The 19,109-nt window shown below is 40.8% G+C and overlaps 1 protein-coding gene across 4 annotated transcripts in view; it reads left to right on the top strand.

The window, feature by feature from the left end:
• PTN (pleiotrophin) overlaps positions 1-19,109 on the top strand; it is a 75,680-nt gene that overhangs the window by 25,897 nt on the left and 30,674 nt on the right. The window contains exon 1 of one of the 4 annotated variants that reach the window (XM_088055514.1): positions 1,803-1,821. The exons of the other annotated variants lie outside the window; for them this stretch is intronic. The gene's annotated coding sequence lies outside the window, so the exon portion shown is untranslated. Of the gene's footprint in view, positions 1-1,802; positions 1,822-19,109 lie in introns of those variants that run through there. 4 annotated transcript variants of the gene reach the window in all.

Consider the following 19,109-nt stretch of genomic DNA (forward strand, 5'->3'; position numbering starts at 1 on the left):
GTTTGGAACAAATCTGCTCCAGCAGGATTTTCAGTTCCGTTGTTCCTCTATTCCGCTCACCTGAAACAAATAAAAAACTAAGACAATTGACAGAAAGCTTAGAAATTTGATTTGCTGCAGAGGCTGGATTTATCTCTTCTGCTATCTTTGATCCTCCTTTCCCGGGTACACTTTCCGTCGTGTGACAGTCTCATAGTTTCACCCTCAACGGTGTTGCCTTGCTCAGTTTTATTTCTTTGTATTTTCATATCTGCTTGGAATTCATTCTTCCCCTCTCTGTAGCAAACCCACTTGTTAATGTTGGCTCTGCCTTGAAAAGTTAGTGCTAGGAGAAGGCTGACTTAATTGTGTGTTATCTGAGAAGTGAGAGTACACTGCCTTGCAGAAGCTGCAGTGGGACTGATGGAGTAAAGCACAAACAGTTTTCTTTCCTGTCAAGACATTTTGAGAATCAAGATGCAGGAAGGAATACAGCATTTTGCAAGCTGTAATAATCGTGCCTTCCATTTAGAGGTGTGTCTTGCTGAAGAGCAGACATGGCAAAACATTAAATCGTAGGACTTCTGCCTCCCTAGCTGGCTGGATGTTGACTGTAAAACTTGTTAGCATGGATGAGGTGAAGAGAAGAGCATGCACTGTGTGTTATCTTAAAAGAGAAGGAGGAAAGGGGTACTAAACTAGCTTTTTGTTTGTAGGAACTAAGAGTAGCAACATTGCCACTTCAGCTGCTGTCTCAGTCACGTGCAGACACTGACATCCTGATAAAGTTCTGTGTCTGAAGGAACAATGTTGTTGCTCCTTCAAAGAGACCTAATTGTTCTGGTAGCCTGGAGCTGCAGGGAAATAGGTGCTCTGCTATGGTTTATACCAAATGAACACTTTAGACTGCAACACTTTCTAAGCACCCTGTGTGCCTTTTTTGGTTATGGAGTCAGGAAGCCAAAGTAGACAGGGGCTAAATTTGGTAGGAAGTCATCTAAATCAGAGTTGTCTTTGCTTTGGAGGAAAGTCCCAACCTCCAGTATATGCAGAGGAATGGTTCAGTGGTTTGTGAACAGGTCCTGATCACATGAACTGTTTAAATACAGCTTTCCTGAAACCTGTAAGGATGAATTGCTGCTAGGAAAACTGGTAGGAGTGCCTTGGAATGGTCTGCTGTCAATTGGCCCCTGAAATGGCTCGAACTCCTGGGATGGTTTTGTTCCTTCCTGCCCCCAGTCTCCAAGCTTTTTCACTAAGAGCCCTGCTTTTTATTTCTAAGGTTATTTCTGGGTCAGTGAAGATGAAGATATAATCCTTGAGCCTTGTGAGGTAGTTACCTTAATCATCCAACCTTCTTGTGGCAGAAAGCTGCTTACAACAAGCCTGTGCTGTGGCAGGGAGAGAGGTGGAGTGAGAGGAAATAGGGTGGCCTGGATCACAGATCTGGAAATAGATGCTGGAAATCCCACTCTTCTGACACAGAACTCCCATCGTTAAATCCCCTGACAGCCTCTGGCTTATGTAAATGTTTGTATGAGAGGGAATCAAATTACTCCAATCTTCTAGCAGTTGAAAGTCTGACATCTCCGGGTAATTGTTCTCCACTTAAATTCTATAAGGTTTAGTAGTAACAGTTATTAAGTTCTATGTTTCCATCCTTTGAAATCTTACAGGGTGCTTTTTTTAAAGTCTAACCCTTAGTAAGTTCCAGTATAATTAAGCTGTCATCATCTTGTGATTGGCTTGAGGACACAGTCTTCAGAAGGATTTATTCTTCTCCGTTTTCTTCGCTGAGTTTCGGGGCACACAAACCAGTTGCCTGCTCTCACGTGCTCTCAGGTGAGTTGCTACCTCAGTTCAGTGTCCTCATCCCAGCTGGCTGGGCTGAGCTTCATAGTCAGAGACTTTCTGTATCAGCCTTCCTCCTCAATTCACAGCCTGCTTGTCCCTGTGTCTCCTGGCCCATCCCATTCCTGACTGTCATTTTCTTCCAAGTCCTTTCTTGTACCATCTGTTTTTGGCCTTTGCCATCTGTGACTCAGTCCTCTACCCTGAAAGGGTTCAGAGTCTTTTCCTCAAGTGACAGAGTTGGGCCTGATTGTTTCTGTGCTCAGTGTATCTAACATACAGCTTTTGTGCCATCCCTGTCAACTTTTGGAAACTTTCTCATAAGGTGTATTTGCAATATCTGTGTGTTAGGACTTTACTCTCTGACTTCAGGAATGAATAAGACTTTGGGTGACAGGTCATGTGAAAATTCAGTGATATACTATATTTGCTTTTTAAATATATATTCACAAGAATTAGTGACAAGGGACACAGACAAATGTAAATCCAAGCCCTTGTCCACTTCTCACTGCGTTTGTTGTGACTGAATCACGACTTTTCTCTTTTTCTGGAAAACTGCAAACCGGGAAAACGTTGACTCTGAAAAGATCAAGCAAGTAACTTCTGCTCTTCTTTGGCTTGTGCTGTTGTAGTAGGAGGGCAGCTCAATGGGGTGAATCAGAAGCTGGCTCTCTGCCCTGACCCATAAGGAAACAGGGAGTGGAGCAGGACAGTGACAGGAGGGGCACTGTCTTTACTCCATCCGTTCCAAGGGCAGACTGTGGTTACGGCCAGTCCTGGTCAATCTGGTAGTGAGATGAGAGGAAGTATTGCGGGTTGCTGTGCATAAGAGCGTCACAGTAACCAGCAGTGCTGCTCTGGGAATCTAGGAAGAACATCAGACTAATTTTCTCATCACTTTTGGCTGATGTGATTAGCAGTCAAGGCTAATTACCTGCAGGAATGCTCCCTGTTGCTGCCCTGAATCCATACATGAGAAAGCTGGTGTTATGATCCTTGGCAGTATAAGCTGTTCTTCCTCCTTTCTGTCATAGATGAAGATATAAATATTAATGATTTAGGACAGGGTAATGCTTCATCTTTTTTCCTCAACTTTCTTCTTTCTGTGTTCTGTGTCATTTTGTTTCTGCTATTGCTAGAAGGAGGAATGACTGGAATGTTCTCAGAAGTAATCTCATATCCATACATCCATTATGCAAACAGATACAGGTGCTCTTTTTGGAGCAAAATGTGAAAGTAGAAAAGAGCCAGCAGGTCTCAGTATACCTTCTGTGTCACATCACAAACTATCCAGAGGGGAAAAGCTAACATGGCAAAAGCTGGTTTTGGTGTTTCAGCCCTTGCCTCCTGTGCTGGCACACATCACTGGAGGTGCATTCAGCCTTATTGAGCTAATTGTTCAGGAGTGGGATTGAGAATCGTTAAGATTGATGATATGCAGGGGGAATGAGGAGTGTATGGCTGAGATCCACAAAGGCCTGCTGACTGAGTGATAGCTTGGCTGCTGAAGATCATGTGGCTACAGTAATTCAAAAAGGTAATGAGGTAAGTTAGCTTCTAATGAGCCCTATGAAGCCAGAGATTTCCAATATTCTAGCTACTCAGGCTTGAGCTGAGCTGCAGGGATATTTAGCTGTATTTAAACTTCACTGCCATCTGAGAAATTATCAGCACTTGCTGAGTACTGAGCAGAGGTATAAAAAATACACATTTTGTGAATCTAGGTATCTCACACACCAGTAAAGTCCCAAGTCCCTTAGGACTGAATATGTAGGCACTTGCCTGATTAACCCTATTAGCACCGTAAGTTGCCAGAAAAAAACTAAGAGAGTTAGCATAATTTTCAGAACGTTTTGTCAGTGGAAGGTTGTTCCTTGCTCTTTCATTTTCCACATTTCATCAGGAGTCATGGTGCCACGAGGTTCGAGTGGAATGCAAGTCTTTCTGTTTCAGCTTGGACTGTGCTGCCTTACTCATGCCTTGCTGCAGTTGTAACTTGAACTCAATCCTCGTAGGTATTTTCTCTGACAGGGACTGAAAGTCAGTCTCAGGATAGCTTAATTAGACTGTTTCTTTCAGGCAAGATATTTTGAAAACTACACTGGACACTTTCTACCTTCTTGTTGGCAATAATTTATAAATGCAGTTATATGGTATAATTATAAAGAAAAACAAACTATTTTTCCCCCCTCCTTTCCCTATTGGCAGCATTTAACTCAGAAGGAGGCTGCATGTAGCCAGAGTCCTCCCACTCCAATCCTGTCCTCCAGGGACTCTGCATGTTACTTTGGAGTGCACCAAGACCTTTTGGGACACCCACACCCTGGGAGAGAAAAGATCAGCCATTTGATAGTTTTCCTGCATTGATTTTCTGGCATTGCTATGGAAAGTATCAGGGATATACTGTCACTATTTATACCTGTGGCCATCTAAAACCTTGCAAAATCTCTTTTTTTTCCCCCATGGCTGTTCAGGACAGGGAAATTGAGTCAATGGAGATTTTTTGCATTCTGTTGTATCATCATCACCAAGCATTTTCCAATATAAAACATGAATAACTACTGTTGTGGAAAAAAAGTTCAGTTTAATCGGTTAATCAAAAATACAATCAGTCATGAAGTACAAAGCCCAAAGATCAGGAACGGTCTTAAGTCAAGTTTGTCTTTATAACTTATATTTTAAGAATAATGTGATTTGGGTTGGTTTGTTTGGTTTTTCGGGTTTTTTTTTTGTTTTTTTTTTTTTGCCCCATTTGAATGGTTGTGCTTTAGAATTTAAAGTAGGGAATGAACCTGAGTGTGACACACAGAGAATTTTACATACATTACCTTGCACATTGGATCACCTTGCTGAAGTATTTACATTGTGATTTATTCCCTCAGTCATAAACTGGAGCAATCATCTGCGTCACAACTGCATCACTGGCATAGAGACCACTGATGGTTCCAAAACAATTGATAACTGGCACTGTTTTGGAATTGTTCCATGTTTAGGTGTCTCCCATCATTACAAGAATGATTTTATGGTTTAGCATGTTGTCCAGTCATTGGTTCAAGGTGAGTATAAAACATTAATGGATCATTTTGCCTACTTACTTGAACAAGGATAGATAATTTCAAAAAAAAAAAACCAAAACAAACATAAAGGAGTGAAAAATTGGGCTGATGCTGTGAATTGTATTCTTTAATATCTTCCTGGTCCATAAAAGTCTGTTTTGGCATCTAGGTAGACTTTGTATTTAAGCATTGGTTTCTAGATAATGTGAACCTTATCACCTTTCTTTTTTTGCCATGTATATAATTCTTATCTTCCATCTGTCACTCTTTCAGTACATTCTTAGCAATTTCATGACTGAATGCTTTCATATGTAATAATGCAGACCCTTAATTAGTGTTAAGTTTTCTACTTTGCACAGTTTGTAAGCTGAAATCACTAGATTATCAAACCTTGACCTGTGGTGCTAACTTCTTTCTAGAGATCAGACACTGTAGGCTTTGTTCTTTTGTTTTCATTTCATGTGGCTGGGGTTGAAAATTTTTAAGTTAAACCCCAGCCATTGCTCTTGGCTTCCAGTACAGGGAGAAAAAAGGAGGCAGGAAAAGGGCAAAGTGCAGTCTGATACTTTGGAAATGCAGCACAATGAAAAGGTGAAATGTTACGGTGGCAAAATTTAATTAGCTGTAAGATAACAGAAAACAAATCATGGCATTTATTTTTAGGAAGAAGCCTCCCACAGAGAACTCTGAATACCTTGCAGGGAGAAGCAGGCTAAAGGGGGCTGTTTAGAGGACAGATACTTTCTTGCTTCGTTGCTTAATGAGAGTATCTTTAGAAACTGAATTTTTTATTGTTGTTGTTGTTATCATTATTAACAATACCACCCATGAAGAAAAGTGGGTTTCTCCCACAGCCACTAGTGACATAACAGAGCTGGAATCCTCAGCAAACTGGGGATATAAGCAGCTGCTTTTGCAGACTAGGTATTCCAAAGAGAATACACTGCATGTATTTTTGGTGGAAGAGGGAAAATAAGTAAGGTGGTAAATTGAGATTTGAAATGAGAGAATAAGTTAGAATGAAAAGGGGAAAGAATGGTGGGAAAAGCAAAGTTAGAAGAAACCAAATAAAGGACCGCTCAAAAAGTGCACGGGTAGACTGTGGAAATTAGTATAAATGGAAAAGACCTTTCTTTTTGCACTTCCTTTTTATCTGAAACAGTATTTTGCTAACTCTCAGCTTCCAGCATATTAGTCTGAATTAGCAGATGTCCTGATTCTCTGGATGGGGTCCCATTTTGTACAGCATCAAGCTACAGGATGCAAAAGGCCCTGCTGTGTCCTTTTACATGATCAGCAAGAATAATAGCTGAAGAAATACAGAAATGGGATTTGTTGTCTTTATCTAGGTCATGTGAGTATAATTAACCCATTGCAGGCAGCTGTGTACAAATAAGTATTTCCATGCATAGGTGTGCCTATATACCTGTATATGTGTGTTCATTTGGTTGGTTATACCAAAAAATCAGTAAGACAGGGAATAAACAGCAAATGATAGAAAATGGAAAGCAGGAATGGACAAAAAGATTTGCTTTATATTGTAGTGCTGCATCCAGTTTGCTCTTTGTCATGGTTTAAACCCAGCTGGCAATTAAGTACCATGCAGCCAGTAGCTCACCTTTTCCTCTAGGTGGAAGGGGAGGATAATTGGAAAGAAGGTAAATCCGTGGGTTGAGATAAAAATAGTTTAACAACTGAAACAGAATAAAATACTTGTGAAAATAATAATAATAATTGTAACAAAAAGGGAGACAGTCCGAAAGAGAGAAATAAAACAAAAATAAAACCCCAAGTGATGCACAAAGCAATAGTTCACCATCCACTGACTGATGCCTAGACCATCCCTGAGCAGGGATAGGCTCCTCCTGGCCAATTGCTCCCAATCTGATATACTGAGCATGATATTCTGTGGTATGGGATGGCTCCTCAGTCAGCTGGAGTCAGCTGTCCTGTTTGTGTCCCCTCACAACTTCTGGTGCACCTCCAGCCTGCTGGCTGGCAGGGAATGAGAAGCTGAGAAGCCCTTGACTTTGTATAAACACTGCTTAGCAACAAGTAAAACATCAGTGTGTTATCAACGTTATTTGCTCACTAAACCCAAAACACAGCACTGCACCAGCTACTAGGAAGAAAATTATCCTAGTCAAAAGCAGGAGATCCTTCCTCATTGTTGTCACACTCATCAGTCCACAGACTCTGTATTCATAGCTGTGAAGAGACTGGAAAGTCTTGAGTGCTTGAGTTTTCATCAGGAGATGCCCAGAAAGAAGTTGGTAGAAGTGGTACATAGCAGGAGTGCTGTGTGGTGGGTAACACCCAGTTGGATGTGACAGTCGTGCGTGACTGATTGCTCTTGTAGGTACCAGGACTCAGCCAGAGTTCACCTACAATTCAGTTTTGGCTTGTTTAGATGTTGTGGATCTGTGTGCAAGTATCTGGGCTCTGGGAGATGCATAGTGGTCTGTGACTGTTGCTGCACTGGGGAAGGGCTGAATAAGTCAGCACTGCCCCTGTGGAAAAAAAAAAGGCATAGGAATAAGCATTCATTCACTATTTCATTCCTTATTTGGTAGCAGGATATCCCCTTATGGTAATTAGTACAGTGCTTATTTAAAAATCCTCCTCTCTAGCTCAGCCAGAGGCAACTTTTGCTTGAGTAGACAGCTTAAAATCCAGCAGAGGGCAATGCTGTATTGCACCTATACAGACATTGCAAATGAGTCTACCTTGAGGACCCTTGAGTTATCTTCCCTAATGAGAAATCATGCATTTAATTCGTGACAGATTATACCAACCTTGTGGTTGGGATTTTGCAATAAAGCCCTGAGGCGTTTCTGGAACAATCCCTGCCATTGGAGGTAGGTGTGTTGCCAGTATGAGAATTGACTGATTGCATTGCAGGTTTGAGCTGTGCAGAAATAAACTAGAAAATACTTGTCACAACTTTTCACAAAAACTATCAAGAATTAGCATCCCTCGCTTTTTCTTTCTTTCTTTCTTTCCCCCACCCCTCCTCAGTACCTGCCCATTAATTTCAGCTATTGCAGTTTTATTAAGGCCTTTTGCATCCATCGGTGTTTCTTACAAATTCACAGAAATGAAAGATGACAAAACACAGTAGTTAAAATAGACTGTGTTCTTGGGAGACTCATTGAAACTGAATTCCTTTTTTACAGAAATTGTAAAAACCATGCATACCATGACACTTTTCTGCTTATTAAACCTCTGGGAAGAAATTAGAAACAAAAGATCAATGGGAAGTACCATTTAGAGTTACACATAGATTCAGCTCTCTAATCCCTCATGAAGAGTATAAAGAGCAGTGGAAAGCTTACAAGGTCTGGTGCATTTCTAGACAGCTTCAGTTTCAGAGGTTCATATGACACTGATTTCCTTTGAGGTGGATGGCACTCCTGTTGTCTCAGGATTCTTGTGTGGGTAATTCTGCTCTAAATGAAGAATCCAGAGCCTTCAGGAGCTCTTTGCTTTTACGAGGGTTCCTGGGCCAAGTGAAGAGCCCATGAAATTGGTCTTTCAGTCACACACTAACTCGTCTTTATTACCACTATGGCAGCTCACAGTAGTAGTACAGTGCCTGGAAAGCTGCTTTTGCCATGCTAGTTTCCAAATTCCTCAGTCAGCAGTAGCAGTAAAGAGTTTCAGTTAAGTTTATGGGAACAGAAACAAAAAGTGTTCACCAGGGATTTTGTCTTGAGTAAAGCATCTCTTTGAGAAACCTTGTGTACTCTTCCTATCCTCCCAGGTTAGACAGTTCTCTGGAGTAATGTGCAGAGAGGCTCGAAGCACCAAATGGAGAAGGATTTCACTTTAGATGTCCAAAATGTATTTGTGTTTTTAACACACTTTGAATTTTTTTCCCATTCCTAACTCCAAAACAAGTCATCAGTGACTTCCACATCTTGCAAGCCAGTTTTTTTCTGGGGGACTAGCCATGCTTATTAGGATGCAGGGCAGAGAATCCATTTTCTGTGGTTTGCATATTTGATTATAATTGCAGAGAGCAAAGGAGAGGAGAGGGTGGAGAGGATGAGGATTTGTTTCGCTGGTACTTACCTCTAGGGCGGTAAGGATGGTATGATACTGAGGGAGGATATATTGGGAGGGAAGGAACACACAGTCTAGAGCCTTAGTAGTTTGAACCATGGGTGATACACCTCTTTGCATTTAAATATTGTGTCTTGGGGGGTCCAACTTGTACAACATGAACTTGCAGGAGAGGAGCAGATAGATGCCACCCTTGCTTTGTTTGAGGGATTTGTGCTGCTACTCCTGTCCTGGACAGGCACCTCACAGAGACATCCAGCCTGGGACCAGCATGTGATTGATGGTTTATACACCATTATTGTAAAGAACAGAAAATCAAGAACAAATTAAATTTTGCGGGGTTTAGGATGGTGGATTACATGGTAGTTGTGATTTTTTTTCAGTGACAAACCCTACAGTCTGGGAGTTATAACTAATCTCCAGGCAAACTGTTTTTCTTAATTGATCTGTGCAGAAATGATGAGCTGAAATTCAAAGTCTGGAGCCAGTGCCCTCACAAATTCGGTGTGTGTGTGTGTGTGTGGTGCCCTGAGTGCTGCAGACTGCCTGCTGCTTTCTAGGAGAAGTGGGATTCCTGCATCAGAGCTGTAAATCCCATGCTGTACACATCAGTGTCTCGAGCTCAGCAGCTTCAGGTGTCTATAGCAGCTGTAACAAGCTGGCTGCTGGTTTGGTGCCTACTGAGGAGGAAGACACTTACAGCTGTAAGACTGGGCCCATTCACTGCTTAAGTCTCAGCTGGGTTTGCAGCTTGCAGCTCTTGCTCCAGGTTTGCACGGAAATCCAGTTCAGATTCCCCTCCTGTTTCCAGAGGAATGAGCTAAAAAAGTAATTTGTCTGGCACCGTACACATTGCATCATCTAACACCTACCATCTGTGACAATGAAAAGCACTGTACAGCTTAAGTATTCCTCCTCAGTAGGCACCAAACCAGCAGCCAGCTTGAGTCCCAGGAGGAGGAGCTGTCTCAGGTGCTGTCCCCAGTCTGTTCCTACCCCAGTTAGAGCTTCAAGGTGTTTTTGGGTTTTGGGTCCTGTCTGTCCCCACCAAATCTAGCCCCAAGAATAGGTGTTAAAAATTGATGAGGAAAAGATATTTATTTGTGTAGTAGACAACAGGCTATAGATGCAAAGAAGGGTGAAGGCAAAAAGACTGCCATGCCATTTCTCTTCAGTGAGAACTAAAGCCTCCAAGTGTTGTTTATAAAACAAGGCTCAATATCCAGCTTTTCCCAAGTCTTTAAGAGTGCAAATACAGCTTGCAGCCAACGAAATTTCATTGTCTCTGCTCTGTGGCCAAGTAAAGGTTTTAATTATATATTTTTTTAAAGGACATTCGGACTGGGTCTCTGAATACCAAGTCCCAGCTGAGCATGAATTCAAATGACCGAGGCCTAAGCCCCTGATAATAAGGGTTTATTAAGGAAGCACTAACAGAGCTGAACTGGAGTGGACTGAATGGCTAAAACGAAATAATGGGATGCTTGTGGCAACCAGAAAATGATTGTTTATTGGCAAAATCCCAGGATTAACTTCTGCCAAGAGCACACGGACTTTCCTTGCCAAGTTCTTCATATGGGGAAATACAGTACTGAATTTCTGCACGTATTAGCAGTGTGGAAGACTGGGAGGAGGAGAAGTGGGGAAGGGAAAAAAATGTACACCCCAAAAAAATGCTGTCAACAGTGTGATCCCTGGAGCTCCACTCAGCAGCAGGCTCTAAAGAGACCACCTGGGTTTCAACTTTAGGAAAATGATCTGAAAAACATGGATTTGGCTATGGAGTTTTATCTCTTGAATCTCTTCAAGTACCCCTGCATGCATCATGCAGAGAGCAGAAAAATTTGGAACTTTCTTCCTAAAAATCCTGCCTCTATGATTGTTGAAGTGCTTGCAAGCAGTTCCTTTCACTCATGACAAACAGGACTGTTTTGGAACTCTGCTGGGAGGTGCATTCTCAAGAAAATTCTGTTAAATAACACTTGGGAAATATTTTATTCACTGAGAAATGCAGTTACACAGTGTAGCTACACATGACTGCAGGTTAAGTTTAAGTTTATGGAATAACTGCTGTTCATACAAGGAAGAAGAGAGGCTGCTCCATATCGTAGGGCCTTTCCCTTTTCTAGCAGTCTTTTGAATATGATATTTAGTGAGGGAGTCCCGATTCACATTACCTCTCTGTTGTGCTGGGAGAGATTTTTATTTTCAGCACAAAACTAGCATATCTGAATGCCATAAATATTGTCCTCTGAGGGACTTTATAGTGGTAGTTTCCCATATCTCCTGTGCAAGCTAAACATGTGGTATAAAATACTACAGTATTCCCTAGGGTAAAATAATCCCACCTTCCAGGAAAATGCCTTGGAGGCCATCAGAAATATCAGTAATATAAAAGTTATATATACTACAAGTATGTAGTTCTGTACTGGCTTCCAAAATGGAAAGGTTTTTATGGGAAGTAACAAGTAACAGAAAAGTTAAACTGTCCAAAAGCCAAAAAGGCTGCACTGAAGTCTCACCTCAGGTGTGTTGTGTGCTGTACAACTTCATCCTCTATCATCTGAAATTATATATGTACATTATAGTTTGACGTTTTTTACCTTGGACAGAAAAATGAAACTTATTCCAATTAGGTAGGAGACTGGACAGGGACAACTCTGTCTTCCTGGGCGTATTTGAAAGTGGGATTTTCTGTCTAGGATGTTTTTCCTCGTTAAGGTGAAAGACTATTTTCTCTGAAAAAAAGTTTTCTCTGTCACACACATTTTGTGGATAATTACAAGCAAGCTGATTTATGACAATAAATCTCAGTTTCTGTTCTTCCTAGTGATGTTGATTGTACTTTCCTTTCTTCCACTGGCTTGCTTCTTTCTAGGACACAAGAAATCTCCCATGGATGGAGGCACTGCCTTGTGGTGCTGACACCATCAGTGAACAGCCTAAAGCTGCTTCACTGCAGCTGTTAAAAGGTTGTTCCTTTCTAGCACTGAAAAGGTCGTGGTGAGCATTGGCCTATCTCCAATAACTGAAAAGGAAGTGGCAGTGCATCCCAACTCGTATTTGCTACTATTAAATTGTATGATGAATGTTCTTGCACAAATTCAAGGGAGGGTCCAACTTAGTTGCTAAAGTTGCAGTGGAACAAGTGAGGCAGTTCCTAAAGTTCTAGCTAAGTGGGAAGGGCTGTGAAGTACCTGACAGGAGGTTGTGCCAGGGTCAGGGTCACTCTCTTTTCCCAAGTAACAATGGATAACATGAGTGGAAATGGCCTCAAGTTGCAGCAGGGGAGGTTTAGATTGAATATTATGAAGTATTTCTTCGCTGAAGGGACTGTCAAGCGCTGGAACAAGCTGCCCAGGGAAGTGGTTGAGTCATGGTCCCTGTAACATGGAGGTGTGACACTGAGAGATATGGATTAGTGGTGGTATTGGCAGTCTAGATTGATGGTTGGACTTGATGATCTTAAAGGTGTTTTCCAACCTAAAACATTCTATGTTTCTATGAATCAATTGGAGAACACCAGGTCTGGGCTTTTTGGCTTTATTTGCTGACTGGTGTCACACTGGAGGGCATATGTGCCTTGCAGATGCTATTTGCTGACTGGCAAAGATAACATGCCACACAACTGCTGCCCTCTGCTCACTGTCTTTGAAAGGGAAGGATTTAAAAACACGTTCTAGCCCTGTGTCACAAGAAGGCTGAAGCAGAGATTTCATGTCACATAGCCTTTGTTTCAGTTTATTTGTTTTTTTCCTAATTCATTTTTGCACAGCTGTCCCAGTGTCCTGACGTTTGTCACTTGAAGCAAAGAGACAATTGCTCTGAAAAAAATAAAAATATAAATGGAGTCCCTTGGAAAGATTAATAGAGGGCATTGGTGAGAGGCTCTGTGCTTTCAGGTTAGATAGTTTTCTGACTGTACTGCATATTTTGGAATGTCATCTGAAGGGACAAACAGCAAAGGAGACAGTTGTAATGAATAAAAGATATAAAATGGGTTATTTTCTTTATGAGTATGGACTATTTCCCACAGCCTGATTTGAAGTTAAAAAAAACCAAAAAACAAACCCAGTAAAAAATCTCCAACATGACAGTCATCACAGGCAATTAATATCTCACATATTTGCCAAAATTTGTTTACTTTTGAGAAAAGGTAGTTATCAAAGATAAGGGGGTTCTGCTGAGCCTGGCAACTCTCCTTTAGCAACGTGCTGAGCCACTGGGAGTTTGTGTTCCTGCTGCTCTCCTCTGCTTGAGGGGGTTTGGCTACCCTGCTGAAAACCTGGAAGCATGGAGGCATGGGATGCAGGAAAGTAGAGCAAGCTGCAGCTGATACTGGCTAATAAAATTATCCCCTCTTCACATAATCATTTTTTATTATGGGTTTCTCAGTGTTCTTTTAAGGGAGGAGAGTGCTATTATCCCTGTTCCATAGATGCAGAAGTGAGGATAGTGACAGATGCTGTGATTTGCCTACTGCCATTGAGCTGAAAATGTCTTCATTGGGGCAGAGGGAGAAAATGAAAATGAAAATACAGTGGAGGCATCTGTTTGGCTTGTACAGTACAGCTGTTCATTATGCAAATCGTGTCACAGCTTAAACAGCTCTCAAACCATGATTCATTCACAATGATGGTGTGACCACTGGGACTGTGGTGACACTTTATCTGCACACGGTTTGTGTCCTCACAGTATTAATAATAATCTTTAGCTCTGGACCCAGATAAAAAAATTACTCCTTGATTGCTCCTTTTTTTTGTTTTTCCTTCCTGACTGTTACCCACAGAACATTGTTACAACTGCAACGGACAGGAAAATGTGGCTTCATAAGCTCGCTCTGTTTCAATACATGAATTTATATGGGTAAAGAAAACTTTTCCTCGAATAGACAGAAACAGTGAGAGACTTTTCTGCTTCCTGCTAAGCAAGTGGATGGGAATATGCCACTCCTTACTCTAACATTTTTCATAAGGTGCCAAATTAATCTCTGGTAGATGAAAGCACATTAGATAGCCAAGGAGGTGTCAGCAATATTCTTCATAGCAGAAGGATCTCTGTAATAGTATTTATTTGCCCTTTTCTGGTCTTGTAGTGTCATGGTAGTGGAGTAGTTGAGATCTGGCCACATATCAGAAACTCTGAAAAACCATGAAAAAATTCTTTGTATTCTAACAGTCCCAGGCAACCAGAAGATCATTAGGTAAAGCAAAACCACTGGTAGTTGGAGGTGTGAGAAGAGGCAGGAAGAGTAACTATTAAGAGCCTGTTTTCCCTCTGCTATCATCAAGTAATGATGTATTTTGCACCTTCGGGGAGCAGAGTAGAAAGGGAACAGAGAGGATTTACCAGTCGTTGTGGTACTCCTGACCACAACACAAGGAGAGAAACAGGGATGCAGAGGAGAGTTCAGTCAGAAATTTGGCCTCTGTCACTGAAACAAAAACCTTTGGAGGGAATGGAGGTCAGTCTCCCTGGTGATCAGATCCAGGAGTGTCTAATCTTTAGTCCTGGCGAAATGAAAGTCTAAGAAACCCACTGTGATTTTGTCGATACTGAGAGAGCAGCTGTGATTGTTGTGGGAAGAGCAAGGAGGGGAAAAAATTGCAGTAACAAGTGGCTTAAAATGTCTTTTTTAGATCTGGAGATATAGTAGAATGAACTGAAATATGAGTTGGTTTGGTTTGGGTTTTTCTTTTGTTTCTCCAGCCTCTCAGCTGGAGCAGTAGGAGTGGAAGGTCAATAGAAGAGGAAGTTGCAGAACTGTATTAGTTATCAGTTCAGAGCCCAGACTAGCTCAAACCCACAAAGAGCAAAAGAGAGGAAGAAAATGTGTGTATTGTGGATGAGAACAAAATAAGAGCCTGGGGAATGAGAGGAAACTGATTTCAACAGCTGTGTTCATTTCAAAAATCTTATTTCTAAGACAATTTTTGAAGTCCAGGGCTAAGAAAATTATCTCTGTGTACTCACTGGGGGACCAACAGGCAAAACAGCAACCACCCCTTTTACATTAAAGAAATGTAATGCTTTTTTTGAAAGCACAGCATGTTTTTTCATCCCTTTACAGACATAGCTGGTTTCTTAACATCCGTTTATGATACTGAAATGGGGTTTTTTTTGTTGCTAGGTTGTTGGATATTTCTCCTTTCTTAATTATTATTGTTTAGAAATACTAGATGTGTTCCCTAGGCTTTCTGAAAAATAAAATCACTTTCTAAAAGTTCATGTTGGAGGTCTGGAAGGAGTGAAGCATCTTATTTTTAATCCCCTTGAAAGTTTTGACTGTTTCCACTCCAGATTTTTAATTCTTTGGCCTTTTAACCATCAGTGCTGCCTGTTGTGTTTGTTTAGCACTATGCTTCCACTTTCTACGCTTTACCTTTGAGAAAGAAACTATTTGCTACCATTATGTCTTGTTCACAACTTGTATGAATGCTAAATTTGACCTCTGAAAATGACACCTTTTATAATTGATTCATCCTTCTTTGATCCGATAAAAAATTATAGTGACCTGGTTTGGCAAAATTTTGCCTAAAACTTGCAATAAGGAAATTACACAGTTCTTGGTGCTCCCTGAGAGAGAGAGCTGGCTAATGGGAAGGCCCAAACAGAGGTTCACATTTTTAGTTTGGATATTATATTATTATACAGAAGTGTCTGTAGAGTCTGCCTGTGAGAAGCAGTAGGATCCTCTGTATAGCTTGAGTAAAATTATTCTTTCAATGGAAGGAAATGCAGTTGTATACTAGTGAGCTTATAAAAATACATGTATATTTATTTTAATTCATAAGAATGTTTTCAAAGACTTGCTATCCTATGGAAACTGATGTTCTCCCATGAAACATTTTGGAAAAATGAAAGAAATGTTCCATCTGTATTTGTTTGTACCATCCATTTTCTTAAGTCTTCCACCAATCTAAATTATACTCAGCATTTAAAGGCAAAATTCAAGTAGCTAGGGGTATCTGTTGTCAACTTGAACTATTAATTTTTGTCTAGGGAACTAGAAATATAAAATATCCACAGTATGTGTATTTTCCTTAGCCTGATGTGAGAGACAAGTATGCAATCAGCTAAGCAAATATCAAAGACTAGGGGAGCTGTTATCCACAACTGAACTAATTACTTGAGTTTATTTACTTGAACAAAACTAAATGGGACGTGTTAATAGGTCTTTGTTTTTTGCTGGTTTTTTTTGTATTTTTTTTTTTTTTATTGTGGGTCAATATTTTTCTTCAGGCATGTAACTCTTGGTTCCCTACTTCTTCTTAGGGCATTGGCATAATTCACTGACCTCACTGCTTATTTTTTTGGTCCTTAATAATGTTCATGTTGAAAAGAGAACATAGAATTGGTTCCATGTTGAAAAATGTTGTCCCCAAGCTGCACACTGCAATTTCTGAAATGAAGCGTTTGACTTGGGCTTATCAGAAGGGTCATGCTATGATGTTTTTCCTTTTTAGTTAACTGTTTAATTCTTGCTTGTTCTTGTGGTACCCTGTGCTGTAGCTGAGCATAAATGCTAATTTTAAAAATACAGGAAGTTTGCCAAATATAATTTCAGCCTTCTAGAGCTTTCTCACTTCTCCCTGGCTGATCTATAGCCACAAATAGATAGTTACGCTCAATTTTATGTTTGCCCCTATACTGCAGAAAAGATTGCTGCTAACCTAACTCCTTCCAGCACTGGCTCACCTTGAAGCCATTGCCTCTTCCCTGCCAGCTGCTGCTTGCCAGCTTTTCCCCTCCTGCATGGAGGGAGTGCATTTCTGGAGCTGCTTCCATGTGTTGTGGCCCTTCTTTCTACCCCCAAATGGAAGCAAGGTAGGGGAGGGGAAAAAGAAAAGCTGAAAAGTGGCTGCTAGTTGAAACTCCCTGATTCTCTTATCATTTTGCTAGACAAGACAGGACCAGTCAGCTGCACTGGGTTGTGTGTTTCAAAGTTGAGGGATGTTGTTGGGATGCTGTGCTCCTAAGCTGAAGTGCAGGGAGCTTATTTTCAGTTTCCTACATGTCTTTGAACTGTCTCGGTAGCACACAGATACACGGAGTACTGGTATCCAGTTAGCGATGGAGCTGCCAAAATTTCGTTAGCTATGGGCCAAGAGGAAACAAAGCCCTCTCAGAAAAGTCACTGAAGTATGAAAAATGAGCACACAGGTTTTGCTTTGGGCAGAAATGCAGTGGCTGCAGGTCTCTAAATTAATATGGGAGAGTTTTTGATACACTGACCACTCAGCCCTACCCACCCAAGCATAAAATATAATTTCATTAATTAATTTGTCCAAATTTCATCATTATCCTAGTAGGTTTTCTTTAACAAAATCATTCTGAAAGATCACTATTACTATAAATGAGATTAAGACATGATTTTTCAGCCAGAGAGAGACCATTTGGCTGAACAGTCAGTTATTAAATTAAAGGTTCTTTCTTTAAATCTTGGCTCAGTCTTAGGCTTAGACCACTAAGGCTATAGTAAGAGTTTGAAATGAGCACATCATTTCTTTGGTCCATGAAGGTGTGATAAAATGATGGAGACTTGAGATTTTGTGCTCTGAGAAGAGTTTGGTGAGCTTTACCCTTGAGAAAGTATACAGAGAAATGTATGTGATGTCTGTGTCTACTTTTCGTACTCAGGAAAGGAAAAGTAAGGTGAATAAAGATTTTTGCATTGGATAAGGGAATGACACTACAGTGGCAGGGTAGACAAGACAAAGAACTAAATTAGATTGTAAACCACAGTAGTCAGGATGGAAAGCAGTTAAGGAGAAGTTGGAACCTGAAACATATTTGGGTGAGAAAAGAGAGAAATATCAGGTGTGGGTGGCCTGGGAAGTTAATCAGAGTAGCTGGAAAGAAGTGTAGGACTTGCAAATGAAAATTATTGGGTTAGCTCCCACACGCTCTGTAGTGGCAGTCATGACTGGTAGACAGAACTTGAAGGTCCAGAAAAGGTCCAGAAGACAGAGAAACCACAGCAAAGGAAATATAGCTGGAAATGAATGATATGCAGTAAATAAATAAAAGAATAAATAAATAGAAGCTATTGGTTGGTGTACTTGTTTTGTTCAGCCCGGAGGAGAAACTGAGGGGGTCCTCACTGTGGCCTTCAATGAGGGGAAGTGGAGGGGCAGGTACCGCTTCTCTTCTCTCTTGTGAGCAGGGACAGGACTCAGCAAAACAGCCTGGAGTTGGTTGGAAGAGGTTTAGGTTGGATAATCAGGAAGTTTTTCCCACAGAGGGTGGTTGGGCACTGGAACAGGCTCCCCAGGGAAACGGTGTCAGCACCAAGCCTGACAGAGCTCAAGAAGCATTCAGACCAGGTTCTCAGCCACATGGTGCCATTCTTGGGGTGTCCTGTTCAGGGCCAGGAAGTGGACTGGAGGATCCTGATGAGTCTTTTCCAATTCAGCTTAATCTACGAGTCTACAATGCATAAGACAATTTGGAGTCATGTGAATCTTACCTTGGAAGAGTCTGGGAAAACATCTACTAGCTTTGTGTTATCCCAAAGCTGGATGTGGATAACTTCAGTTAGAAGCCCCTGTGTAATAATGCAAGGGTAAAACAGGAGGAGATCTTTCATAACAGAAGGGTTTATCTTTCACAACTTAAATTAGAAGGTAAAAGGTGCTACTAGTAATAAGGGTTAAATATTTGCTGATGTGATTTCTTCACTACCTAATATAGAACTACAAAAAGTTGATCTATTTTAGAATTTGATTCAGTATGACCTTATATCTCATCTTCAAGTTTATCCCTAAAAATAACCATTTATATCAAGTGTTAGCAAGCTGATTTGATTTATGTTACATAAACATAGATCTAATTAAAGTTTTAAATTTTAAAAGTTGACTTCTGTGAAATTAAGCAAAAGGGTGGTGTGTGTTGGACTGGACTGGTAGAAGATTTTTAATGAAGGACTGATTCAAATTTATTCGTATTAAAGTAGGAAAAAATTGAAAATTGTTTCCACAAGAAAAAGTGGGGAGAAAAAAGCTAGAAAGTAGAGAAAACCTCCATATCTAACTGGGGATCAAGACACTGAAGTGCTATTATGAGCTTGCAGAAATTTAAAGAAATGGTAGTGATCATCCTATAAAGTAGTGTCTAGAAAATCCAGACATGGAAGACTGCTGAGACTCACCAGAAACT

The sequence above is a fragment of the Pseudopodoces humilis genome, chromosome 5, assembly GCF_049639895.1.
Source record: "Pseudopodoces humilis isolate 2021_Gansu_Grassland_sample_001 chromosome 5, ASM4963989v1, whole genome shotgun sequence".
Taxonomy (NCBI): domain Eukaryota; kingdom Metazoa; phylum Chordata; class Aves; order Passeriformes; family Paridae; genus Pseudopodoces; species Pseudopodoces humilis.